This window comes from Loxodonta africana, chromosome 24, assembly GCF_030014295.1.
Source record: "Loxodonta africana isolate mLoxAfr1 chromosome 24, mLoxAfr1.hap2, whole genome shotgun sequence".
In the NCBI taxonomy this organism is placed as follows: Eukaryota; Metazoa; Chordata; class Mammalia; order Proboscidea; family Elephantidae; genus Loxodonta; species Loxodonta africana.
In genome coordinates, this window is record NC_087365.1 from 16,646,989 (window position 1) to 16,674,389 (window position 27,401).

A 27,401-nucleotide genomic window follows, 5' to 3' on the forward strand; every position below is an offset into this window, starting at 1 on the left:
TCTGTTGTGCAAGCCTTCCATGAGAACATAGTTATTAATTGGGACTGGGTACCAGTATTAAGAAAAATGTCACCCTCTCAACGGAGAAGGAGCCCATTGTGCTAGGGAGCAGCCCAGCAGAGGCGCTTGTATCTTCTGTTTCCTCCTCCTGGCCCCTCCCATTGAGGCCCTATGACCTGAAACCTTTGCCTCCATCTTTGGAAGGAAGGTTTCAGTTGGTGTCAGGGACACAGAAATGGGGAGGAGCCCTGGTGATGCAGTGGTTAAGAGCTGCTACTACTAATCAAAAAGTCGCCATTTCAGATCCACCAGTCACTCCTTTGAAACCCTGTGGGGCAGTTCTACTCTGTCCTATAGGGTCACTACGAGTTGGAATCGACTCTGGGCATTTTATTTTGGCACCTACTCATTCAACTGTGTGTCCTTGGGAAGTAACTCTGGCTGTTTGCATTTCTGGGCTGAGGTTCTTGATCTGTATGTAACATGAAACCCTGTCTACAGCCAGATTCTGGTCACTATCTCCACTGCTACAGCCTGGCCCATCTTCCCTTATCCCTTGCGTGGATTGCTGCAGTAGCCTCCTGCTGTTTTCACCTCAACCCCCCTCCCCCCAGTCTGTTCTCACCCCACAGATTGGGTGATCTCCTTAAAACCCCCACCACACCACTCCTCCGATGGCTCCCTTTCCTCTCTGAGTTAAAATCAAAGTCTTTCTAATGCCCCATAAAGCCTGAGGACCTGACCCAGGTTTATCATTCTGGCCTCATCTCCTTCCCTCGCCCACGTGATTATTTCCATTCAGCCACGTAGCCACCCTCTCCCCTCTCCTCAGCCATACTTGGCACAGTCCCACCTCCAGGCTTTGGCACCAGCTGTTTCCTCCCACCCCAGCCTGCAACATTCTTTTTGTCTGCAGATACCTGCATGACTCACTCCATCACCTCCTTCAAATCTCTACTCAAATGTCTCCTTCTCAATGCAGCACACCCTGACCATTATATTTTTAAAATTATGTCAACTTCACAGCACTCTCCATCCCTCTTATCTTGTCTTTTATTTCCTGTAGGACTAACCTTCTAGCACACAATATAATTCAGTTACTAATTACGTTCATTTTTTTCTTTTGTACTCCTGCTGGAACATAGGCTCCGTGAGGCAATGTTACTGCTATGTCCCAGTGCCTAGAAGAGTTCCTGGTGAATCTAGGTGCTCAGTAAATATTTGTGTGAACGAATTACCCCTTCACACTCTTAGCTGTTACTCGTCATACTCTTGGATGTGAGCAGTGCTAATAACCAGCAACAGTGAAAGCCTAGGAGGAGAGAATGTCTCCACAGGGGTGTGCCGGTGTCATTTTTGTACTCGAAAGACATACGTAACTACTCCTAAATGATAGAGTATGCAGAATTTTGTACCTACCCCTTGCACTCTTCTGTGCATGCTGTCACTGCCCTTCCCCTGTGCCCTGGTGCTTGCTGCCTTTCCTCATGCAGCACCTATGTCTCTGCCCCAGGGCTTCCTCTGCCCCTAGAAACATGCTCAGCCTGTGTGGGGGCATAGACCCAAAGTGCCAGGGTGTTAGTGCCCCTAGGAGTACCCTCAAATAACCAGGAACAGGAAGTTGGTGGTTAAATATCCTGGCTTTCATGTCCCACGCTTGGGACAGCTTATTGGTCCCATGTGTCCCTGAGGTCTCCTGCAGGGTGGAGTCCCCCTTCTGTGATGGTGACCTACTCATTAACACGTGCTGGTTAATGTCACATTCACAGGTGCTGGTGGATTAGGACTTAGATGTATCTTTATAGGAGATACAATTCAGTCTGTAACAGGGTGTTACTTAATGTTTTTGTTTTCCAGTTTCCTCATCTGCAAATTAGTCTACTAGTAGCATAGACTCCAGGGTGACCACCAACAATGTAACTATAGTAGTGTCTCCCAGGATTTCCTTGAGGATTAGGTGCGTTTTCTCATGTCTACAAAGCGTCTTGACCACTGGGCTCAGTGGGTGACTCTTTTGGTTAGCAGCCAAGCTCTTAACCACTGCCACCAGGGATCCTTGGGTGTAGTGGTTAAGGCTTGGCTAGTAACAGAAAGGTCAGTAGTTTGAGTCCACTAGCTGCTCTGCTGGAAAAAGATGTGGCAGTCAGTTCTGTAAAGATTATGGCCTTGGAAATCCGTGGGGAAGTTCTACTCTGCCCTGTGGGATTGTTTTGAGTCCGAATTGACTCAACAGCAATGGTTTTGTTTTGGTAATTACTGGAAAGGCATAAACAATTAAATATGTGGCACAAGTTAATTTGAGACAATATTAGCTTTATATGTTTGAATTGCTCCATACACTTCATAGAAGAAAGCCTGGTGGGTAAATGTTTCACTTGGATAATAAATCACACCCCACCCCCCTGCCCCTGTGCTATAATCCTCAAACACATGAAAGTTTTTGTATTAAGGAAAACACTGCATTTTTCTCACTCTCCATGAAGCAGCATAGGAAAGGATTTAGCTGGAAAGAATTCCATCCAGATGCAGGGCAGAACTTTCCTGACTAATGTGTAGAGTTAGCATTGTAGTTAGCTCTTTGTGGGATCTGAATTACAGTTGGAAAGCTTGTTTATCCAATAACAACATCTTTACTTGACTTGTTAAGGTGTTTAAAATCCCACAATTAGAGATTTATTCCTTTGGCTAGCTTATAAAAATATTGCACTAACTATCATCCATGAAACAGACAGTGGGCTATATGGTAGGTCAGACATGGCTGTTTCTAAGACCCCCACAAAATGCAAATATCCCCTAGCAGGTGTCATGGATTGAATTAGGTCCCCCCAAAATATATGTCAGCTTGGTTAGGCCATGATTCCCAGTATTGTGTGGTTGTCCTCCATTTTGTGATTTTCCTACATGTTGTAAATCATAATCTCTGCCTGTGGTTAAAGAGGATTAGGGTGGGGTATAACACCCTTGCTCAGGTCACATCACTGATCCAAGGTAAAGGGAGTTTCCCTGGGGTGTGGCTTGCACCACCTTTTATCTTACAAGAGATGCAAGGAAAGGGAAGCAAGCAGAGAGTTGGGGGACCTCATACCACGAAGAAAGCAGTGCAGGGAGCAGAGCATATCCTTTCACCCAGGGTTCCTGCAAGGAGAAGCTTCTAGTCCAAAGGAAGATTGATGGCAAGGACCTTCCTCCAGAGCCAACAGAGAAAGACTTCCTCTGGAGCTGACACCCTGAATTTGGACTTCTAGCCTACTAGGCTGAGAAAATAAATTTCTCTCTGTTAAAGTCATCCACATGTGGTATTTCTGTTATAGCAGCACTAGATGATTAAGAAAGCAGGTGACGTATTATGCTATTGTCAACAATTAACACTTCAGCGGGGATTAGTTTGTCAGTTCCTTTTTCAATGTGACAGCTCCCTGGGAACACAAACCCGAGGAAATAAGACACAAACTCTAGTTTTGGGAAAGTAGATGGTGAAGAGAGGGGCCAGTGTATAGGCCATTGCTGTAGGAGGCCATTCAGCATCTTTTGGGTACACACTGTGTCCCAGGCACTGTGTTGGCGCCTTCATAATGACTCTGAGGGGAGCCTGGTCTGGTGCTGGGTTCCTGAGCCAAGTTTAAAGATATAATGTGGCAGAGAGAGAGAGGCCTTGTGAAGAGGAGAGGCATTGCTTCACCTCCCTTCATGGTGTTTCTGAGGCCCCTTGTTGGATCATTATGAGGGCATGGACATTTAACCTCTCTTGGCTCCCTTTTGGAATGGGAGAGAAACTCACAATATGACAAGACAGAAATTCTTCTGCTACTCAGAACTCTTAGCTCATGTGCATGGAAATGATTCACAGAAACGAAGCAACTGCAATGAGCACTCAGAGTTGTTACTAAGATGGACAGAGTTACCATAAAGTGCAAATCCCCTGCAATGGTTAGTTCATAGAATACTGAGGCCGTATCTTTGGTTGAACGTCCTTATTAGAATGCAGAGACCTGTTTAGAAGTCTAAATTGACAATATTGAATTTAAATGCTAACAAGGTTGACAGTAAAAAAAAAAAATTGTGTGGTCTTTTTACCACATTCATCTTTATACTCTTTCCCCCATTACATCACCATTCTTGCAGCAGGCATTTACTGAACATCAACTACGTGCCCCTTAGTCCTCCTGGAAACACCCTTACTTTGCCTCCTGTGGGTTACAAATATTACACACGTTTAGCATTTGAGTTGGTATTAAATGGAGAATTTTCTTCCAAAAAATTGGACAGTTTCTCTTCTGATGAAACACTGAGATACGAGCCTTTAAGAAATAACTTATAAAACTCTTCCTAAAAGATGCAAGAAAACATAAATATCAATTCAAAAATATTGAAGACGTAAGGACTAATGTCAAACTTATCTGTCATTAAACTTTAAGTCTTCTCCTAGTTTATCGTATTTTTAACTCTTACAGTTGTTAAAGTCTACCATTCCTCTCACGTATCGCCACCTTGTTCATTTGCACAGTTTTCCAGAAAACGTCCTGTGAAAATTCAGACCGGAGCCTGCCATTTAATAGCAGTACAACTTCAGACAAATTCTGTGACATTTCTTACCTCAGTTGCATCCTCTGCAAAATGAGGGTGAGGATACCTGCCATGGGAGCTGGCTGTGAAAAATTAAATAGAATCACCTATGGAAGGGGCCTGGTACAGGTCTGGACAGCTTATGTGCTCAATAAGCTATAAATATAATATTATAATATGATTGGAGCTTCCTCTGAGCTGTGCATTCTTGCCTGCTCCCTCTCCTAGGCATTGGGGTGTGGTGCTCTGACACCCCAGCAAAGCCCCCTCATCAGATCATTTCTTGATGCTTCTACTTGAGGTCCAAGTTCAACAATTTCATTTGAAGTTCCCTCTGAGTAGCTACCCTCTGTTTTACTTTTCTAAATCAGAACAGAAATGCTGAAGAAAAGCTCTCGTCACCATTTTGCCATGACAAACAGCTGTTTTGAGAGAGGCCTTATCCTTCTAATATCATAGAAAATCCTTATTTTTCAACCTGTTCCCTCTCCCCTTCCCCACATGAGTTAGTTGTCACAAGAAATAAATAGCTTTAGATCATAGCCCTGTTCACTTTTTAATGTATTTCTGATCTCTGCCTCCCATGTACATAAAGGAAAACTTGTTAGTTGTTGTTGAGTTGGCTCCAACTCATGGCGACATTACGTGTAACAGAACACAGGGTTGTCATCTCCATCAAAAAAAAAAAAAAAAAACAAACCCATTGCCGTCAAATCAATTTTGACTCATAGCAACCCTATAGGACAGAGTAGAACTGCCTCACGGAGTTTCCAAGGAGTGCCTGGTGGATCTGAACTGCCGACCTTTTGGTTAGTAGCCATAGCTATTAACCGCTATGCCACTGTAGTCACTGGTAATTTGAGTTCGTTGTTGTGTCACTTTAGTGGACAGTGTTCTGTTGTGATCCATAAGATTTTTAGGGGTCAATTTTCAGAAGTAGATTTCCATGTCTTTCTTCCTAGTCTTTGTCTGGAAACTTCACTGAAACCTGTCCACCATGAGTGACCTTGCTGGTATTTGAAATACCAGTGTCATAGCTTCCAGCATCACAGCAACACACAAGCCACCACAGTACAACAAACTGACAGACAGGTAGTGATAAGTTCAAAATCTCGGCTTGTTTAGGAAAAAAACCAAAAAAACTAAGAAAAATAAGTTAAAGCTTTGAGGCAGAGCAGGGTGCTAAAGTAAGACTGGTTGGTGTAAAGCTTTCCTTACCAGTGGACCACTTTTAGTCCCTTGCCTTCAGATGTTGTTTGCAAAGACCTGACCTACATAGGCTGCACAGGGTTTGTACATACACTTCCAGGCTTGTTACACAAGAACCCATGCTTAGAAGTGCTCTTTGCTAGATTTAATGCTCTGCTATTTCCATTTTAAAATTCCCCAAAATTTCCAAACAAACAGTCCCATATTTCCATGTTGCAATGGGTATTGCAAGTTATGGAGCTGGTCCTGCTTCCAGAGACTCTGTCCTTGGCCTTGGCTACCACCTGTTCACCTGGCACCACTTTGAGCATGTCCTAACATGGCTGTGACTGCAAACCAAGGTGCTCAGGCAGGAGGATGCTGGGATCAGCCTCAAATAGACTTTTATTAGAAACTACAGTTGTAGGAACACAGGAGGGTTGTCAGTGGTTACTCAGCACCGTTCATCTTTACACTGCCTTCACCTCTTCAAAACCTTGTAAAATGAAAATGGAAATAAGCAATAAAATACAGAAGTATGTTTGTTCACTTCAGCTTTCCAGCTATGGCTGATTTAGCAAGACAGTATGGTTTCCTTATTAAAGAGAAACATGTAAGACGCATGCTGCGTTTGGGTAAAGGAATGAAACCTATTGCCCCTCAGAGCTGCGAATGCCTCTAGTTTTAAGTATGACGTTTACTATAAAATGAGCACAATGTTTTATCTGCCAGCTACGTTATAAAAGCACATTATTTCTGTTTCACTGGGATAGCTCTCTCGGAGAGCTGTCTTTCTAGTTCCTTTACTGGAATATCCTCTCATCTTAAAAAGGGGAACGGTAATAAGCCGAGTTACTGAAGAGAAAATAAAGACATTTAACGTTAAGGTCCAAAGAACTAGAAATTGGGGTGAGTGAATAACTGCCAATAAAGATCGTGGTAATTGATCTTTATAGTAAAAACCTGTAGACTAATGCCTGTGAGAATGCACAGAACAAGAATCTCACACATCACAGTGGCAGGCAGGCGCTGCGGGTGAGAATTTTCCAGCAGGCAAGCTTTGCAGGCGGAGGGGGGAACAGGAAGGAGCAATTAGTCACATCCCTACATATGATAAAACAAACACTAAGTTAAAATGGGATTTTTTTTTTCCATTTATATTATCTTTTGATTATAAAGGAAAAATTCAGGGTGGAGTGGGGGACTACTATGATTCTGTGATAGCTGTGTGGTGACCTCTGTCACCTGGCTTTCCATCAACGAGAATTGTTCCTTGTTCATCATTTCCTAATTATTAAAGATTATATCATTTAGATTAGAGTGTTGGTGTTGACTGTGTTCTATTACATTTAAAAATTTTTTGTGTGTGTGTTTGAGGTGAAAGTTTACAGAGCAAACTATTTTCTCATTACACAGTTAATACATGAATTGTTTTGTGACATTGGTTGCCAACCCTACAAGGTGTCAACACTCCCCGCTTCTCAAACTCTGGTTCCCCATTCCCACTTGTCCAGTTTTCCTGTCCCTTCCTGCTTTCTCTTCTTCGCTTTTGAGCTCATGTGTCCATTTAGTCTCATATACATGGTAGAACTACACGTGTTTGCTTTATCCCAGTGCCGTCGAGTCGATTCTGACTCATAGTGACCCTAGAGGACAGAGTAGAACTGCCCCATAGAGTTTCCAAGGAGCACCTGGCAGATTCAAACTGCTGACACTTTGGTCAGCAGCCGTAGCACTTAACTACTATGCCACCAGGGTTTCCAGTTTGCTTTATAGGCCTGTCTAATTTTTGGCTGAAGGATGAATTTCAGGTGAGACTTCAGTACTGAGTTAAAAGGGTGTCTGGAGCCCGTACTCTCTGGTTTCTCCAGTATCTGTCAGAACAGTAAGTCTGGCCTTTTTTGTGTGTGTGTGTGATTTTGAATTTTGTTCTACATTTCTTCACCTCTGTCCAAAACCCTCTATTGTGACCCCTGTCAGAGTAGTCACTGGTAGTAGCCAGGCGCCATCTAGTTGTGCTTGACTCTGTTTGGTGGAGGCTGTGGTAGTTGTGATCCATTTGTCCTCTGGACTGATCTTTCCCTTATGTCTTTGGTTTTCTTCACTACTTTGCTCCAGATGGGGTGGGGCCAGTAAATGTATCTTTGATGGCTGCTCGTAAGTTTTAAGACCCCAGACACTACTCACCAAAATAGGATTTGGAACATTTTCTTTATAAACTGTTATGCCAGTTGAGGTAGATTTCTGCCAAGACCATGGACCCCAGCCCTCAGCTCAGTAACTCTGTCCCTTAAGGAGTTTAGATGTTTCTATGAAGCTTCTATGACTTTGCCTTGGTCAAGTTCTGCTGACTTCCCCTACACTGTGTGCTGTCTTACTCTTCCCCACAGTTTCCACTTATATATTGTCTTGTTAGTGTTTTTTCCTTCCCCACCGTCTCCTCCCTAGTAAGCATCAAAGATTGTTTCTTTCTGTGTGTCAACCTTTTCATGATTTTCTTTAGAAGAGTTCTCATATAGTATTCATCCTTTTTGTGATTGACTTATTTCACTCCAAATAACGCCCCCCTGACTCATTCAAGTTGCAAGATGTTTCACAGATTTATCATTGTTCTTTATCGTTGCTTAGTATTCTATTGTGCGAACGTACCATAGTTTGTGTATCCATTCATCTGTTGACGGGCATTTAGATTGTTTCCATCTTTTTGCTATTGTGAATAATGCCGCAGTGAACATGGGTGTGCATATGTCTATTCATGTGATGACCCTCACTTCTGTAGAGTATATTGCCAGGAATGAGATTGCTGGATCATATGGTATTTCTATTTCTAGCTTTTTAAGGAAGCGCCATAACGTTTTCCGTAATGGTTGTACCATTTTGCTTTCCCACCAGCGTTGAGTTCCAATCTCCTTGCAGACTCTCCAACATTTGTTATTTTCTGTTTTTTTGATTAGTGCCAGTAATGTCAGGGTTAGATGGTATCTCATTGTAATTTCAATTTGCATTTCTCTAATGGCTAATGATCGGGGACATTTCGTAATATGTCTGTTAGCCACTTGAACGTCTTGTTTGGTGAAATGCGTGTTCATATCCTTCGCCCATTTTTTAATTGGATTATTTGTTTTTTGTTTTAGAGGTGTTGGATTTTCCTGTAGATTTTAGGTTTAGACCTTTGTCAGATTTGTTATATCAAATTTTTTTTTCCCAGTCCGTAGGTTCTCTTTTTACTCTTCAATGAAATCTTTTGATGAATATAATTATTTAATTTTTAGGAGATTCCAGTTATCTAGTTTATCTTCAGGTGTTTGTGTATTGTTAATTATGGTTTGTATCCTATTTATGTTGTGTATCAGGGTCCATAGCATTGACACTATGTTTTATTCTATTATCTTTATAGTTCTTGATTTTATATTTAGGTCTTTAATCCATTTTGAATTAGTTTTTTTGTGTGGTGTAAGGTATGGGCCCTGTTGCCTTTTTTTTTTTTTCCAGATGAACATTCAATTTCCCCAGAACCATTTGTCAAAAAGACTGTCTTTTCCCCATTTAATGGATTTTGGGCCTTTGTTGAAGATCAGACGACCATAGTTGAATGGATTTACTTACGGGTTCTTGATTCTGTTCCATTGGTCAACGTGTCTGTTGTACCACCACCAGGTTGTTTTGACTACGGTAGGTATATAGTAAGTTCTGAGTCCAGGTAGTGCCTGGTCTTCTATATTGTTCTTCTTCTTCAGTAACGCTTTACTTCTCTGGGGCCTCTTTCCTTTCCATATAAAGTTAATGATTAGTTTTTCCATGTTATTAAAGAATGCTATTGCATTGTATTTGTAGATTGCTTTGGATGGAATTGAAACCCTGGTGGTGTGGTGGTTAAGAGCTGTGGCTGCTAACGAAAACGTCAGCAGTTTGAACCCATCAGACATTCCTTGGAAATCCTATAGGGCAGTTCTACTCTGCCCTATGGAGCCTGTATGAGTTGGAATCAACTCAATGGCAACAGGTTTCTTTGGGGGGGGGGGTAGAACTGACATCTTCACAGTCTTGAGTCTTCCTATCCATGAGCTTGGTATATTTTTCCATTTATGGAGGTTTCTTTTGTTTTCTTGCAGTAGTGCTTTGTGGTTTTCTTTGTACAGGTCTTTTACATCCCTGGTTAGATTTACTCCTGTGTATTTTATTTTTTTAGGGCCATTATAAATGGTATTGCTTTCTTGATATCCTTTTCATAGTTCTTTTTATTGGTGTATAGTAATCTATCTGATTTTTGTACGTTTATCTTTTATCATGCTACTCTGCTAAATCTTTCTATTAGTTCCAATAGTTTTCTTGTGGAGTCTTTAGGTTTCCTATGTATAGTATTATACCATCTGTGATTAGGGAGAGTTTTACTTCTTCCTTACCAATTTGAGGGTCCTTTATTTCTTTTTCTTGCCTTATTGCTCTAACTAGGACTTCCTGCACAATGTTAAATAAAAGTGGTGATAAAGGGCATCCTTGTGTTGTTCCCATTCTCAAGGGGAATGTTTTCAGCTTCTGTCTGTTGAGAACGATATTGTCTGTTGGTTTTGTATAAAAAAATTGAGGAATTTCTCTTTTGTTTATTATGGTTATGTTGTTACGATGGATTGTAACTTTAATCATTATATAATGTCCTTCCTTGTCTTTTATGGTGGATTTTTCCTTAAAGCCTCTTTTATCTGAGATTAGCATTTCCATTTCTGCTCTTTTTTGGTTGCTGTTTGCTTGGTATATTTTATTCCATTCTTTGATTTTCATGTTTATGTCTTTTTTTCTAAGGTGTATCTCTTCTTGATAGCATATTGTTGTGTCATGATTTTTTTTTTTTAATCTATTCTGTCACTCTCTTTACCAGTGCATTTAAGCCATTTACATTCAGTGTGATTATCCATAGGTTTGAATTTATTGCTGTCATTTTGTAGTCTTTTGATGGTTTTGACATTTTCTTTGTTCTGCTTATCCTCTTGTGCTAAATTCTTTTTGTTTGTGGCATTTCTTTTCATTTTTGTAGGTTTTGTGTTTACCGAGACTTTGTTTTTGTTCTTCATTTTGATGAGTAGGTTTGTTAGCTTTCTTTGTGGTTACCTTGAAATTTACCTGTTTTCCTAACATTGGCCCAGTCTTTAATACCTGATACAGCCTTGACTTTTCCTTCCTTTGAAAGTTCTATACCTATACTATTTATTCCCCCTTTTGTTGTTCTCACATTGATGTCATTGACAGATTGATGTCTCTCGTTCCCTTTTTTAAATCTTTAAGTTTTGTTTTATCCTTGAGAGTTTATTACTTAGGGAGATATCTGGCTGATGCTGTCCTGTGTCCTAGATTACAGATGTAGTTTGATGTTGTTGGTTCTCTAACCAAAGAGTTCTCTTTAATAATTCTTGTAAGTTTGGTTTAGTTTTTACATATTCCCTTAGTTTCTGTTTGTCTAAAAATGTCCTAATTTCACCATCATATTTGAGTGACAGCTTTGCAGGATATATTATTCTTGGTTGGCAATTTTTTTTTTTTTAATATTGCTTCTTTTTTTTATTATTGTACTTTAGATGAAGGGTTACAGAAAAAAAGTAGCTTTTCTTTAAACAATTTGCACACATATTGTTTTGAGACATTGGTTACCAACCCCATGACATGTCAACACTCTCCCCTTCTCAACCTTCTGTTCCCTATTACCAGCTTTCCTGTCCCTTCCTGCCCTTTTGTCCTTGCCTTTGGGCTGGTGTGCCCATTTAGTCTCATTTTGTTTTATGAGCCCATCTAATCTTTGGCTGTGATTTCAGTACTGAGCTAAGAGAGTGTCTGGAGGCCATACTGTTGGGGTTTATCCAGTCTCTGTCAGGCCAGGAAGTCTGGCCTTTTTTGTGTGTGTGTCAGTTAGAATTTTATTCTATGTTTTTCTCCAGCTCTGTCCAGGACCCTCTATTGTGATCCCTGTCAGTGGTGGTAGCTGAGCACCATCTGGTTGTGCTGGACTCAGTCTGGTGGAGGCTGTTGTAGTTGTGGTCTTTTTAGTCCTTTGGACCAATCTTTCCCATGTATCTTTGGTTTTCTTCATTCTCCATTGCTCCAGATGGGGTGAGACCAGTGGAGCATCTCGGATGGCCATTCACAAGCTTTTAATACCCCAGATGCTACTCACCAAAGTAAAATGTAGAACATTTTCTTTATAAACTATGTTATGCCAATCGAACTAGATGTTCTCTGAGACCATGGACCCCACAGGCCTCAGGGTTGACAGTTTTTTCTTTCTTTTTTTTTTAATTTCAAGGTCTTATATATGTTATCCTATTGCCTTCCTGACTGCATGGTTTCTGCTGAGTAATCAGAGCCTAGCCTTATTGTTTCCTCTTTGCATGTGACTTGTTGTTTTTCTCAAGCAGCTCTCAGGATTCTTTCTTTGTCTTTGATTTTGGTGAGTGTGATTATAATGTCTCTTGATGACTTTCTTTTGGGGTCTATCCTACATGGGGTTTGTCAAACTTCTTGGATAGTCAGCTTTTTATTTTTCATGATATTAGCAAAGTTTTCTGTCAGCAAATCTTCAATGATCTCTACGTTTTCCATTTTCTCCTCCTGATGTAGAACTCTGATCACACACAGATTTTTGCTCTTTTTTGTATCCCACATAGTTCTTAGATGTCTTCATTTTTCCTCATTCTTTTCTCTGGTTTTTCCTCAAAGTGGTATCCATGGATTTGTCTTCAATTTCACTGATCCTGTCTTTCATTGCTTCAAATTTGCTCCTAAAACTTTGTATTGTGTTGTTCATTTCTGAAATTTTTGTTGTCTTTTGGATTTCTGATTGCTGCTTTTGTATGATTTATGATTGTTTATTTATTTTGACATTTTGTTCTTTATTATTTTCCTGAATTCTTCCATTGCTTTTTCTGTGTTTTCCCTGATTTTGTCTGTATTTTCCACGATTTTGTTTACTTTGTCCTTAGTTTTGCCTGTGTTTTCCTTGATCTCTTTCCTAATCTCTTGGATAGCACTGAATATCAGACTTTTGAATTCACTATTATGAAGTAGTTCCAGTGCATTCTCTTCTCCTAGAAGGTCATCTGGTGTTTTGCTTTGGTTGTTTACTGAAGCCATCCTGTTCTGTTATTTTAATGTGTTTTGATATTGTCTGATGTCTCTGAGACATTCAGGAATTATTTTCTTTATCTATTGTTTGTAGGTTTGTTTGCTTCATCCTGCTTTTTTGTTTTATTTGGTTATGTCTGGGCAGGCAGGCTGGACATGCTTTGTTGCTTGCTTGTCTGTGGACACAATAGTTCTTACCATCTTGTTCAGGTGGACAGGGCTGGTTGCTCAGCTGTGGTGCAGCAGACAGGTCCACTGGGGGGTGAGAGGCATGGATGAATTTTTTGTCTGCAGAATGAACCAGGGCTGCAATACGGCTGGGGGTTCAGAAGTCTATGCTGATTCCCCACTGGGGCATTTCATTCAGCAGGGTGAGGCTGGGGGCACACTGGGTGGGGCCTGGGATCTGGAGGTACATGTTGGTCCCACATGGGGCATGACATTTGGCAGGGTAGGATCAGGGATGGCACAGTGCAAGATCCAGAAATCTGGGGGTCTGGCTGGTGCTGCTCAGGGGTGCAGCACTTGGTGCATGATGCAGAGAGGCAGGAGGGAAGGAAGAGGATGTAATGGGTGGAGCTGGGTGGAAGGGAGAAAGAAGAGAGAGAAACAAAATTAAAAAAATAGTGAGGCAGGAGACGGTGGGTGGGGTGAGGCATACCTAGAGAGGTCATGTGCCAGTGGCTCTTTTCTAACCAAGTGGTGCAGCATGGCCTGTTAGAAGGAGCAGATGCAATGCACAGGACTAGGTGGGTGGAACAAAGGAAAGGAAGGAAGGGAAAGATAGAGAAGATACAAAAAAAAATTATGGCACTAAGGAAACTGGCCATTTGGGGCAGTATGGAACCTGGGTGGCAGCGAGCTAGTATCTCTCTTGTTGAGTGGCATCACGTGGCCCATCAGGAAGGGGCAGAGGCAATGCAGGGGTTAGGTGGGAGGGAGAAGGAAAAGAGAGAAAGGGAAAGAGAAAAAAAAATGGTGCTGGGAAAGGTGACTGGTGGGGGAGGAGTAGACCTGGGGTGGCAGTAAGCCGGTGTCTCTCCAGCTGAGAGACCATGGCCCATTGGAAAGCAGCAGAGGCAGTGTACAGGGCAGAAGGGTTGGGGTGGGAAAGTATGTATCTCTGGTTACCAGGTGTTCTGTCTACTGTTGGTAGCTCCTTGCAATTGCCTTCCCGTACTTCCTGTCTGGGGTTGTTGCTGGCTATGCTCCAAGATGGTGAAGCTGTGCCACGTTAATTAGCAGGGGACCTCCACTCCATAGCTCTCTTGGTTTTCTGTTAGTTTCTTCTTCCATTTGGTGCTTGACTTAGTTTTTTATCCCTTCGTTTGATGCTTAGGGTTCCAGGATTGACATTTGTATCTGTTTTACTTAGTATTTCAAGTCTTTGCTACAAAGGGACTACACGATGCTTCTGTCTATAACAGTGTGTTGGCTCCACCCTTTTTATTACATTTTAATCCCTTGAAAGTTCCTATGAGACTTGGAAAACCATACGTGGGTGGTATAGGCTGCTCTTTTCAAACCCACTTGCCCTTGTGATTTTTTTTTTTTTTTAACACAAATCTAATCAGATTGCTCAACTGTTGGAAATGCATCAGTGGCTCCACATTGTTCTTTGAAGAAGGTCAGAATCTTTGACCTACCAGCAGTGTCCTATGAGTTCAAGTCCCTGCTTCCTTCCTGAACACTTACCCATCTCTATTTCTCCTTTCTGGTGACCTCATGTGTGAGTTTCAGTTAAATCCCACTGGTAACCACCCCCCCTCCATTTCCATTCATTATATGGTGAGCAGGCATAATGTCTGTTTTTTCAGTCCTTATTCCTCACATGACCTAGCACAGTGCCTTGCACGTAGTTGTTGTTAGCTGTCATTGAGCTAGCTCCCGACTCATGTTGACCCTAAGCACAAGGGAATGAAACTCTGCCAAGTCCTGTGCCATCCCCATGATTGGTTGCAGATCAGACCATTTTTTATCCATAGGTTATTCATTGGCTGTATTTGAAAGTAGATGACCAAGATTTTCTTCCTAGTCTGTCTTAGTGTGAAAACTCTTCTGAAACCTGTTTAGTATCACACCAACACAAGCCACCACTAACAGGTGGGAGGTAGTTGCATATGAGGTACATTGGCCAGAATTGAACCGAGGTCTCCTGCTTAGTGGGTGCTCATTAAAAATGTTTTTAAATGAATCAGTAACTGAGTACAGCAATGAACCTTTTAATACTGTGAGCCAAAGTTAAAATGTCATCTGGATAATAATAGAAAGGCATTTAAATACAGAAGGAAAATGTGGGTCTACGGAAAGAGTTAGTGTTAAAGGCAGGATAGTCATGTTTAAATAAAAAAAAAAAATCTATCTTTCCCTACCTAACTAGTTAGCTTCATTAAGGCAATTAGTACGTGAAAACATATCCTTTTCAAAAAAACTAAAACTTTATAGATGGGCCTGAAGCCCATTTTTCCAGCTCCCTAATCTCCAGAGGTAACCACTGTTACCAAGTTTTGTGTGCATCTTTCAGACCCTTTTCTCTCTGTGAAGCTGCCCTATCCGGTGATCCCTAGAGACAACAACTACCATAAGCACCACTCCAGCCCTGCTGCAGGGCAGTCCCGCATGGTCTGGGGCCACAGGTAGGGCCAGGGCGGGAGGCACTGGCTGGGAATGTGTTAGGTGGGAGCTGAGGTCACTGTTCTTTGAGTACTGGGCATGTCAGTAATGTGAGCCTCCAGGTACACACGCAGCTATCCTGTGGCTGCAACAAAGCTTTGGTACCTGGACCTTGTGACTCTCAATGTGATAAGGAAAGTGTTGTGGGAGTTTTATGCAACTCCTCCAGTCACCTCATGGTCACACAGATTCAACTGTAGAGGGCCACATCACTCAGAAGATCACACATCAGTGTCTGGAATCAGCAAATGATTTGGGGGAAATATGAGGTTGATTTGATGAATGATTTGTGCTATAACTTATATCACTTAATGAGCAGTTTTATGATTTTGTTTACACATATAATTCAGTTTGGTTAGATGATAAAAGGACATGTTTTTCCTTTTGTGTTTTGATTTACAAATTGATTTATGTAGCAATTTATGTTACTGGGCTGCTTGTTAAATATTACCCTGTATTTTTTGCTGCTAAATTGTCATTATTATACATGATGTTACAGTAGGTCTGCTCCTCACTAGTATGCAATTTTAGTAAGTTACTTAAGTTCTCTATGTCTCAGTTTCTTTGTTTGTAAAATAGGGTTAGATAAGAGTGTCAACTGCTAACCTAAAGGTTGGCAGTTCATACCCACCCAGTAGTATCACAGAAAAAAAGAAAAAAAATCTGGCGATCTACTTCTTTAATATTATAGCCAACAAAACCCTATGGAAACATTCTACTCTGGAATGCAGGGGGCTGCCAAGAGTTAGAATCGACTCAAATGGCAACCGCTCACAACCCCCGCCATAGGATTATTGTTATTAAGTAAATTAATACATGTAAATGGATAGAACATTTCCTGGCAAATGGTTGGAACTGATTAAATTCAGTCATTATTACTAGTAGTAGCAGTATCACTATTATTATTATTTTCATTAACCCTGTGTATGTTTCCCTATATTGTTGTGTGCAAGTATATCTCTTGGTAGTTACAGGATATGCTCTCTGGGAGCTACAATGATATTCCTACACAGGTTTGAAATTAATAAGGCCTTTTCAGAATTAAAGGAGCCCTGGTGGCACAGTGGTTAATTGCTCGGCTGCTAACCAAAAGGTCAGCAGTTTGAACCCACCAGCTGCTCCACGGGATAGAGATGTGGCAGTCTGCTTCTGTAAAGATTACAGCTTTAGAAACCGTATGAGGCAGCTCTACTCTGTTACAGTGTCACTATGGTTTGGAATGGACTAGACGGCAATGGGTTTGGGTTTTTCAGAATTTAACTCTAATTATGATGGTAAAGATAATGTATGCATTGCAGTGGTAGCAAGAGTAGCAAGATCTGCCTGAAGCCTGATTAAGCACACTCATATATCTAAAGAAAGACTTTATCCAGCAGAGGGGAGCTGGTCTGGAGAAGAGAGAGATTTATATCAAGGAAATGGCTCATGCAGTTGTAGAGGCAGGGAAATCCAAAGTCTCTGGGTCATGTTGGAGGCTTCTCTTGACTCACGTAGCTGCAGGGGTTGACAAACCCAAGAGCCAGACCACAGAAGCTGACGAATCCCAAGATCAAAAAGTAAGCTGCTAGTTCAAATCCTAAGAACTGGAGGTCAGATGAACAGGAGCCAGCTGCGGGATCCAAAGCTGGCAAAATCTCAAGAGCCTTGCCAGAAAGTCCACCTAGATTGGATGCAGGCCATACCCCCCCCCAAAATCCCCTTTCAACTGATTGCCTGCTTACAGCAGATCCCATCGTGGAGGTGATCATATTACATCAGCTCTCATCATGAAGGTGATTACATTATTATATGACTTCCAAGCTACTTCGTAACTGCCAAACCACTGAGAATCATGACTCAGCTAAGTGGATGCACAAAACCTTGATGATCACAGGGAACCAGTTTTCCTGAAAAATAAGTTCCCCAATACTCATTCCACAGATATTCATTGAGATCCCAGTCTATGTCCTGCACTATTCTACCTGCTGGGGATAAAATAGTGCTTGAAACAGACACAAATCAACAGCCTCCTAGAGCACTTATCCTAGTGGGTAATTGAGGCAGTAAATTATATACTTTTGGCGGGGGGGGCGGTATGGGTAGTGGTAGAGGCTAAAATTTTAGCTAGAATGGCCAGGAAAGGCTTGTCTCGAGAAGGAGACTTTTGACTTTTAAAAGCCTGTAAGAAGTCAGGGACCAAGGTGTGGGGAGAACTGTGGAAGAGCAATCCAATCCAGGCAGAGGGAGCCACCAGTGCAAAAGTCTGGAGTTGGGAACATGCCTGTGTGTCCCAGGAAAAGCAAAAAGGCTGCAGTGACCAGAGTGGCTGAAGTGAGACAGGGGAGAAAGCAGATAATGAGCAGACAGATCATGCAATACCTGGAAGTTTCTGTAAGGATATTGGTTTTTATTTGAGGATATTGGACAGAAAAGAGACGTAATCTAATTAGGAGCTTAACAGGACCCACCTCACTCTTGTGCAAAGGCAGGAGGGTGAGGTATAAGCAGGGAAACAAGGGAGGCAGCTATTATAAAAACAAAGTAGACAAATATAAATAGAAATTTTAAAATTGATTTCATTTTTTGACTTTCCATATCAGTATCTCATGAGCTTTATTATTAGGAATCAACATCCAGAATATAATAATTTAGGGATATTCACCAAATCATTTAATTCAGCAGGCATGACTCTTACAAGCTAAACTCTCAGGTGTGCAAGATGTAAATATATGCCCCCCCCCAAAAAAAAACCGTTGCCATCGAGTCTATTCCAATTCATAGCAACCCTATAGGACAGGGTAGAACTGCCCCATACGGTTTCCAAGGAGCACCTGGTTGATGCAAGCTGCCACCCTTTTGGTTAGCAGCCATAGCTCTTAACCACTATACCACCAGGGTTTCCACATATGTACATACATATGTATATATCAGGGCTTGAACCTGTTAAAATCAGTTCAGTCATGGCCAGTGAGGTGAAACCAGAACGGACTATTTTTTAAAATTTGGGTGATCCAGAACGATAACTAGAACAGGAAAAATTAAGGGTTGAGTCCTTAGTTTTGGAAGACTCAGAGGAAGCATAGTGAGTCCTTTTATGAGCTGGCTGCATGAGACTGGATTACTGACAGGACCGTGGAGAGCTACACGCATTCAAAGCCGCGTGGTGGGCCACCATCTTTGAGCAGGGCACCAGTGTTTTCAGCTCTACTCAAAATCTAACAGACAAGAGATTTGGTTGCTGTGCAACCCATACACTGCCTTGTTTTCTAAGACAGAGATTAAGTTTCTAGTAGCTCTTTGACCTGTAATTTTTCCCGTTAAGGTTATTTTTTTTGGATCACCCAAATTTTAAAAAATTGGGTCTGCTCCAGTTTTGCTTTCTCAGCCATGACTGAACCAGGAAAAACTGGTTCAAAGCCCTGATATATATTGAGTCAGAATCGACTCAACAGGACTGGGGTGGGTATATGAATATGAAACCCTGGTGACGCAGTGATTAAGTGCTACGGCTGTTAACCAAAGGGTTGGCAGTTCGAATCCACCAGGTGCTCTTTGGAAACTCTATAGGGCAGTTCTACCCTGTCGTATAGGGTTGCTACAAGTTGGAATGGACTCAATGGCACTAGGATAGGATATATATATAAATGTAAATATCTATGGATAGATGGATAGATAGGTATAGGGATAGTTGATATAGATGGTGTAGATGAGATAGATGATATAGACAATATGGATCATATAGACAATGTCTTAGTTATCCAGTGCTGCTATAACAGATATACCATAAGTAGGTGGCTTTAACAAACCATAGTTTATTCTCTCACAGTTTAGGAGGCTAGAGGTTCGAATTCAGGGATCCAGCTCCAGGGGAAGCCTTTCTGTCTCTTGTAAGCTCTAGGGGAAGGTCCTTGTCATCAATCTTCCCCTAGTCTAGGAGCTTTTCAGCACAGGGACCCTGAATCCAAAGGATGCACTCTGGTCCTGGCACTACTTTCTTGATGGTATGAAGTTCCCCTGTCTCCCTGCTTGATTCTTTCTTTTATATCTCAAAAGAGATTGACTCAAGACACAACCTAATCTTGTAGATTGAGTCCTGCCTCATTAACATAACTGCCACAAATCCTGCCTCATTAACATCATAGAGGTAGGATTTACAACATATAGGCTAATCGCTTCCGATGACAAAGCAGTGAGCAATCACACGATATTGGGAATCATGGCCTAGCCAAGTGGACACACATTTTGGGGAAACACAATCCAATTCATAACAGACAATATAAATGATATAGACATAGACATCAGCATCAATGTAAATATAGACATCCCAGTAAAACCCAGTGCCGTCGAGTCGATTCCAACTCATAGTGACCCTATAGGACAGAGTAGAACTGCCCCATAGAGTTTCCAAGGAGCGTCTGGTGGATTCCAACTGCTGACCCTTTGGTTAATAGCTGTAACACTTAACCACTACGCCACCAGGGTTTCCAAATATAGACATAAATATAAAAATAAGCTTGATTTCTAGTTAGAGAGCTATTAATCCCAGCTAGTTCAGGGTAAATTTAATCAATGCAGCATTTCTAAGGCAATTCTGGGGATTCTTATTGATTCATGGATTTCTGTTACTTCTTATGGTAGACATTTCATACTGTGGCAGATCCCCGTGCTGGGATTAACATGAGTGAGCACTTGGATGTCATTGCTGCCCCACGCTGGTATCACTAAAATAACTGGGATTCTAGCTGGACTTTGGATGCAGGAGAGAAAGCTTTATTTTTTTATCTTCTGCTATGTCAATTGTTGAGATCAGGACCTGGGCTCCTCTGCAGGGGTTTTCTGCAGGGTTTCATTCTTACAACTACCAGAGACTTCTCTCAAAGTTGTAGTTTGTGCCATGGGCTCCAAGGCCTCTTTGTAGGTGAAGAGGTAGGGGAGTGACGGGGGAAGAGGATGACGGCATATTGGTCAATGGAATACTACTCAGCAATAAAGAGGAGTACATTATGGGTAAATGCAACAAAACGGATAAATCTCAAATCATATAGTACAGTAACATATGATTGCATTTGTGTAAAATTCTTGACAATACAAACTAATCTATAGTGACAGAAAGCATATCAGTGTTTGTCTGGGGACAAAGCTAGACGGAGAAATTTTAAAAGGCCAGGAGGAAATTTTGGGGGTTGAAGGATATGCTCATTATCTCAATTGTGGTGAGTTTCACGGATGTCTACATATGTCAAAACATATCAAATTGCATAATTAAAATATATTTAGTTCATTGTATATCAACTATAACTCACTAAAGCTGTTAAAAAGTAGAATACTTTAAAGACAAGATCTTCAGGCAAATTTGTTATTGTAAGTTGTAGCATCTGAACAGCTCAAGCCAGATCCCTTGATGTCTATATTTTATAACACTAGTCCCTCTGTAATGGACTCCATGGGGAAAGAGCTCTTTTTTTTTTTTTTTCCTTTTTATATCCCAACTGTAAATAGACCTTTAACGGGAAAATAAAGATCATGGTGGTTTAGGACTCGCAGGTTGAGTGGTCTAGGCCACGAGGACAGAGATGGAGAGACAAATAGGATATATGAAACTGCTCTGTCAGCCGCTACCCCAGTGCACGCAGCCTTTGTTTTTGCAAAGGCTGTTCCTCTGGTCTCAGAAGTAGCACGCCGTAAATGTCCTGGTTGCGGTCAAGCGTCCACTCTTTTTCCATGAGACTGCTCACTTTCTCAGTCAGCTGCAGGACAAGGTTCGCCTGGGCTGGGGACTCCATGCAGCCCATCACCACCATCTGGAAGGGCTGATCCAGGGAGGCCATTGTCTCCTCATTAATGATTATCATACTGATGGTAAGACTGCATGGTGAGTGGGTCCAGCTCCAACATGTCAGGAGACACCTTCATGCTGATGGAGTCATAAGACCTGCTACAGGTGAAGAGGTAGGTGTGTAAGGACTAGTCCTGAATCTTTCCAACCATCATAGGATGGGCTTTGTCAGCCTTGGGGAACAGGCCTTCAATTTTTATTTAATGATGAAACTCTGAAACTCTGACAGGTCTTCCAGTTTCCTATTTTCAAGGCCTGGCAAGCCACAATCACATTTCCTTATTAACTCAGGGGACTCAGCAGGCCTTCTGCTTGCCCACCCACAGGCATCAATCTTGTGACTGGCCATGGAGAGCTACCAGGATCATGGCGGACATCAGATGGATGCATTAGAACAGATCTTGGTTGATACACAGGTGGAAAAGCACTCAGTGGTACCACCCCACCATCTCCGCCAAGCTCTGTTTTGAAAGTGAAGGCAATGATAACACTGAGGGAGAAATGACCTAATTCCTGGGGTTTAGGGAATAATCTTGGGAAAAAGGATAAGGGAGAAGTGCAAGGCAGTATATTCTCTACAATATTATTCCACCACCGTAGAATTTTCTCTTACAAGGCTAAGGACCAGCTCCTTGTCCTTCTTTGATAAATTTATCAAGCCCTGTCAAGGTTGAAAGCCTCCAAGATCGCACTCCTGCAGGATTGCCTTAGCATTGGAGAGGCTTCCACTGGGGTGGGAGATCTCCTAAATATTGTCAACAGGAAAGTTTACATTTCTTTCTCGTTAGGAAGTTGCTAAGATTATAAAACCCTGAAGCTGAAGTTTGCTTCCTTTCTCCTTTCTCAATGCTGTTTTTTACGTTTCTCTCTATAATAATTATTGCATTATTTGTGCAAAATATCTGGTGCAGAACTTTTCTTGGGAGCCTCCCAGAAGACTCTGAATTTGAGGAGAGAAAGGAAGAAATATTCTACGCAACAAAGACTCTAATGCTATTTCACTGGGACTTTGGGACTTGAGTGATCTCAATGTAACTGCTGCCCTAAATGTCCACTGAGGTATTTTAATAAACTGTGCTTTTAATCACCCAGAAAACATCTTCCTGAGCTATTCTTATGGCCAACAGAGGCATTGGGCTGTTTGAAATTATTAAATGGAAGGATTGGGAGTGCTGATGGGGCGAAGTGTAGGGCGGGGGTCAGATTTCAAGTTTCCCAAATCTACTAGGTGAGATAAGCATCTGGTCATAGATACTTAGACATAAACATGGAGCATTCTAGAAATTTTCCTTTATTTTTTATAAAACTTTTTTGCTGAAGTATAATACGCATACAGAAAAGCATACATACTATAAGCGTACAGGTTGATACATTTTCACAAATAAGGCACACCCTAGTCTCCTAGTATTATTATGGAGCTATCTATCTCACTTTTCAATGTTGATAGAATTTATGTATCTTGAACCCCTGTTGTTAGGTGCATAAATATTTATTATGGTTATATCCTCCTTCTATATTGACCCTTTAATCATGATACAGTGTCCTTCCTTATCCTTTGTGTTGGATTTAACTTTAGGGTCTATTTTGCCAGAAATTAATATTGGCACTCCTGCTCTTTTTGGATTGTTGTTTGCTTGATGTATATTTTTTCCATCCTTTGGATTTTAGCTTGTGTCTTTAAGTCTAAGGTGTGTTTCTTGTAGGCAACATATAGACGGATCATGTTTTTTTTATCCATTCTACTTGTCATGGATTGAATTATATCCCCCCAAAAATGTGCATATCAACTTGGTTAGGCCATGATTCCCAGTATTCTGCAGTTTCCTTCCATTTTGTGATTGTGATTTTATTTTAAAGCAGATTAGGGTGGGATTGTAACACCACTCTTACCCAGGTCACATCTCTGATCCAAGGTAAAGGGAGTTTCCCTGGGGTGTAGCCTGCACCACTTTTTATCTCTCAAGGGATAAAAAGGAAAGGAAAGCAAGCAGAGAGTTGAGAACCTCATACTACCAAGAAAGCAGTGGCAGAAGCAGAGCACATCCTTTGGACCTGAGGTTCCTGTGCTGAGATGCTCCCAGACCAAAGCAATTCTGATGACAAGGACCTTCCTCCAAAGGTGACAGAGAGAAAAAAAGCCTTCCCCTGGAGCAGGCACCCTGAATTTGGACTTCTAGCTTACTGGAGTGTGAGAGAACAAATTTCTCCTTGCTAAAGCCATCTGCTCATGGTATTTCTGTTATAGCAGCAGTAGATGACTAAGATACTTCCACTCTCTATTTCTTTATTGGTGTATTTAGTCCATTTACATTCAGGGTAATTATGGATAGGTACAAATTTAATGCTGTCATTTTGATGTTTTTTTGTGTGTTGTTGACAGTTTCTTTTTTCCACTTAATTTTTTGTGCTGAGTGGTTTTTTTTTTATGTATTGTCTTTTCCTCTTTTTCATTGTTATTGATTTTGTTTTTGACGAGTCTATGTTTTTCTTGTATTTTATTTTGATGTGTAGGATTGCTAATCTTCTTGGTGGTTATCTTACTATTTACTCCTATTTTTCTAAGTGTAAAACAACCTTTATTCTTTTTATATCACCTTCACTTCCTCTCCATATAAAAGATCTATGACTACATTTTTTTAATCCCTCTTTATTGATTTAGTGTTATCATCTTTTATATAATGACATTGCTGTTTCCCTATTTTAAGCGTTGTTTACCTTGATTAATTTTTGTGATTTTCCTACCTGTGTTGATATCTAGTTGCTCTGTCCTGTCTTCTAGTCTTGGGTTGTTATTTGAAGTTACTGATTTTATAACCAGAGGACTCCCTTTAATATTTCTTGTAGTTTTTATTTGGTTTTGCAAGTTTCCTAAACTTGCGTTTATCTGGAAATGTCCTAATTTCGCTTTCATATTTGAGAGACTGTTTTGCTGGATATATGATACTTGGCTGGCAATTTTTTTTTTTTTTTTCCTTTCAAGGCTTTATATATGTCATCCCATTGCCTTCTTGCCTGCATGGCTTCTGCTGAGTAGTCTCAGCTTATTCTTGTTGACTCTCCTTTGTAGGTGACGTTTCCTTTATCCCTAGCTGCTCTTAAAACTCCTTGGTTTTAGTAAGTTTGATTATAATATCGCCAGACTTCTTTTGGGATCTACCTTGTATGGGGTTTGATGAGCATCTTGGATAGGTATCTTCTCATCTTTCATATCAGGGGAGTTTTCTGTCAAGAAATCTTCAACAATTCTCTCTGTATTTTCTGTTCTTCCTCCCTGTTCCGGTACTCCAATCACACATAGGTTATTTCTCTTGGTAGAGTCCCACATGATTCTTAGGGTTTCTTCATTTTTTAAAATTCTTTTATCTGACTTTTCTTCAAATATATTGGTGCCAAGTGTTTTATCTTCAATTGTACTAATTCTGACTTCCATTTCCTCAATTCCACTCCTCTGGCTTTTTATTGAGTTGTCTAATTCTGAAATTTTATTGTTAATCTTCTGAATTTCTGTTTGCTGTCTCTCTATGGATTCTTGCAGGCTATTAAATTTTTCCTTATGCTCTTGAATAACCTTCTTAATTTCCTCCATTGCTTTATCTGTGTGTTCCTTGACTTTTTCTGCATTTTGCCTGATCCTTTGAAGAGTTCTGTATATTAATCTTTTGTATTTTACTTCTGGTAATTCCAGAAAGATCTCTTTGTCCAGAAGATTCCTTGATTCTTTGTTTTGGGAGCTTGTTGAAGCCAAGAGGATCTGCTTGTTTATGTGATTTGATGTTGACTGTTGTTTCTAAGCCATCAATATGTTATTGTATTAATTTATTTTATGTTTGCTTACTGTGTCCTAGCTTCTTGTTTTGTTTTATTTTGATATGCCAAAATAGGCTTGAGCTAGTTTGGTTTGATTATTTACACCTTCGAAGTTCTAACGTCCTGTCACCAGATGGCTAGAGCTGTTACTGGTTATATAAGCCTAGAAGTCCATTCACTTTTCTTGTATGGATTCAGCTCAGGTGTTCAGGTAGTTGGTCACCAAGTGTGTGGTGCAGGCTCTCACCTACGGTCTTAGAGGAGAGGGATGATTGGTGTAGGCATAGGTATCTAGCTGCAGCAAGGGGTCATGCTCTGAGCAAGGCAGGGGGCTGACGACTGTCCCCCAAATGTCTGTGAGGAAAGTGCATCCCTGTTCCCTAGAGCACACAGGTGGATGGGCTGTGCAGCCAGATCATGGACACCCAGTGCTTTTGGTGGTAAGCACTAGGAGGCACCCCTTACCCTGTTGGGGGTGGCTAGGTCACGTGGGTGGAACCACCAGTCCTCAGGCCTCTAATTTGGGTAGGTGAGGACCCTGCTTAATAGGCTAAGCAGTGTCAAATATCAAAAACCTATCTCTCCACTGCACAGCTGAAACAGTTAAGTCAGACCTCAGGAATACACACAGTTGAACTGTGCAAACAAGGGCCTAAGCTGCTGAAATGGGCCCACAGAGGTCCATGCAGGGATGGAAGGCATTCAAATTCTGTGGTCCACTTTTGCATATGCCTAGGCAAAGGACTCACTTCTGTCCTGAGTTCCCAGCTTAGGGGAGCCGGCAGATTATATTTTCCCCATTTGTTAATTTGTTCCTTCTCCAAGGCCAGGAGAATGGCTAAGGACATGCAGCAGAACTTTTTCAGGGCCAGGGAAAGTGACCACCACTGAAGCCAGCTCGGGAGCTGGAGCAGAGGGAGGAAGGACCAGGTAAATGGGAGAGAGTTCTTTTGAAAGGGGATTTTTTGGTTGGCGCAGTTAATTAGATGCAAGTGCTTATTTTTTTGCCAAGAGCAGTGTTCTTCACTGATTCTGGAGGCATGAGTTGACTTTGTGCTGGTCGCTCTCTCCCACTGTGAAAAACACATCCCAAAGGGTACCACCAGACCCACTGCGGTCATGCCAGAGGATAGGGCCTGCAAGATGCCAGTTCCCACCAAGTACCAAGTGAGGTCCAGCAACTCCTCGCTGCTTCTGGACCATCTCTCTGTTCCCCTGCCACTCAGTCCGATTTCTTAACTTTGCCTTTGATGTTCAGGGCTCCTAGCTTGTCACATATAATCAACTCACTTGTTTTTTCAGGTCTTTGTTGTAAGAGGGACCACTGGAAGTGTCTGACTACTCTACCGTCTTGGCCCTCCTCATATTATATTTCTATCGAATGACACTCTTACAGGTTATGGCTTATAATAGCCATAGCCATAGTTGTGAGTTCACCATGGTCTCACTTGTAGTAAAGCTCTGTTTGTGCCATCTTGTTGGGGCATGAAAAGAAGAGGAGAAGGAGGGGGTACAGTTATCCCTTCTTGCAACTATCTCCCATAAAAGGACTCCAATTTTCCCATTGTCTGTTCATGGGCATTTATGACCATCCAGGAAAATTCATCCTCATTATTTCTTCTACTCTAGGTCTTGGATATCAAGTGGATGGTTCATTTTCTATTTCTTGAGTGTATCTAATCCTTCCATGAATTTTCTTTCTAGTTCAAGCAGCCCCAGCCATATCTTTTCTCTGGAAGAGGAAAACAAAAAAAATAGTAAATAGGGTATTCACCACACACATAGATCTTTAAATGATTGTCCCTGTTTGGTGTGGCTGAGAAAAGAACTTCTGCTCTCAAAGTACCATGAGAGAAGAAGGGAAGGAGAAAAATATAGGAAACAACCTGATTTTTATTTTATGAAATAACCATACTACATAGCAATCTTTTATAGAGTTCTGGTCACGTGTCAGGAGTAAGCTAACATTGATTAATAGCCAGGCAATAGGCCAAGGGTAGTAGATACATTATCCCTTTTGTCCTCACAACCAACCAATGAGATTGTGATCATTATTATCCCCATTTTACAAATAAGGGACTAAAGCCTGAAGTCTCTATGTAAACTTTTTTAACTCTGACAGTCTGACTCTAGAGCCTCACATTTAATAAGCATGCACAAATGCACTTATAAAGCACCAGCAGAATGCCAGGCACATAGAAGGGATGTAATAAATAGTAGTTCTTAGTACCATCATAGTCAGTGT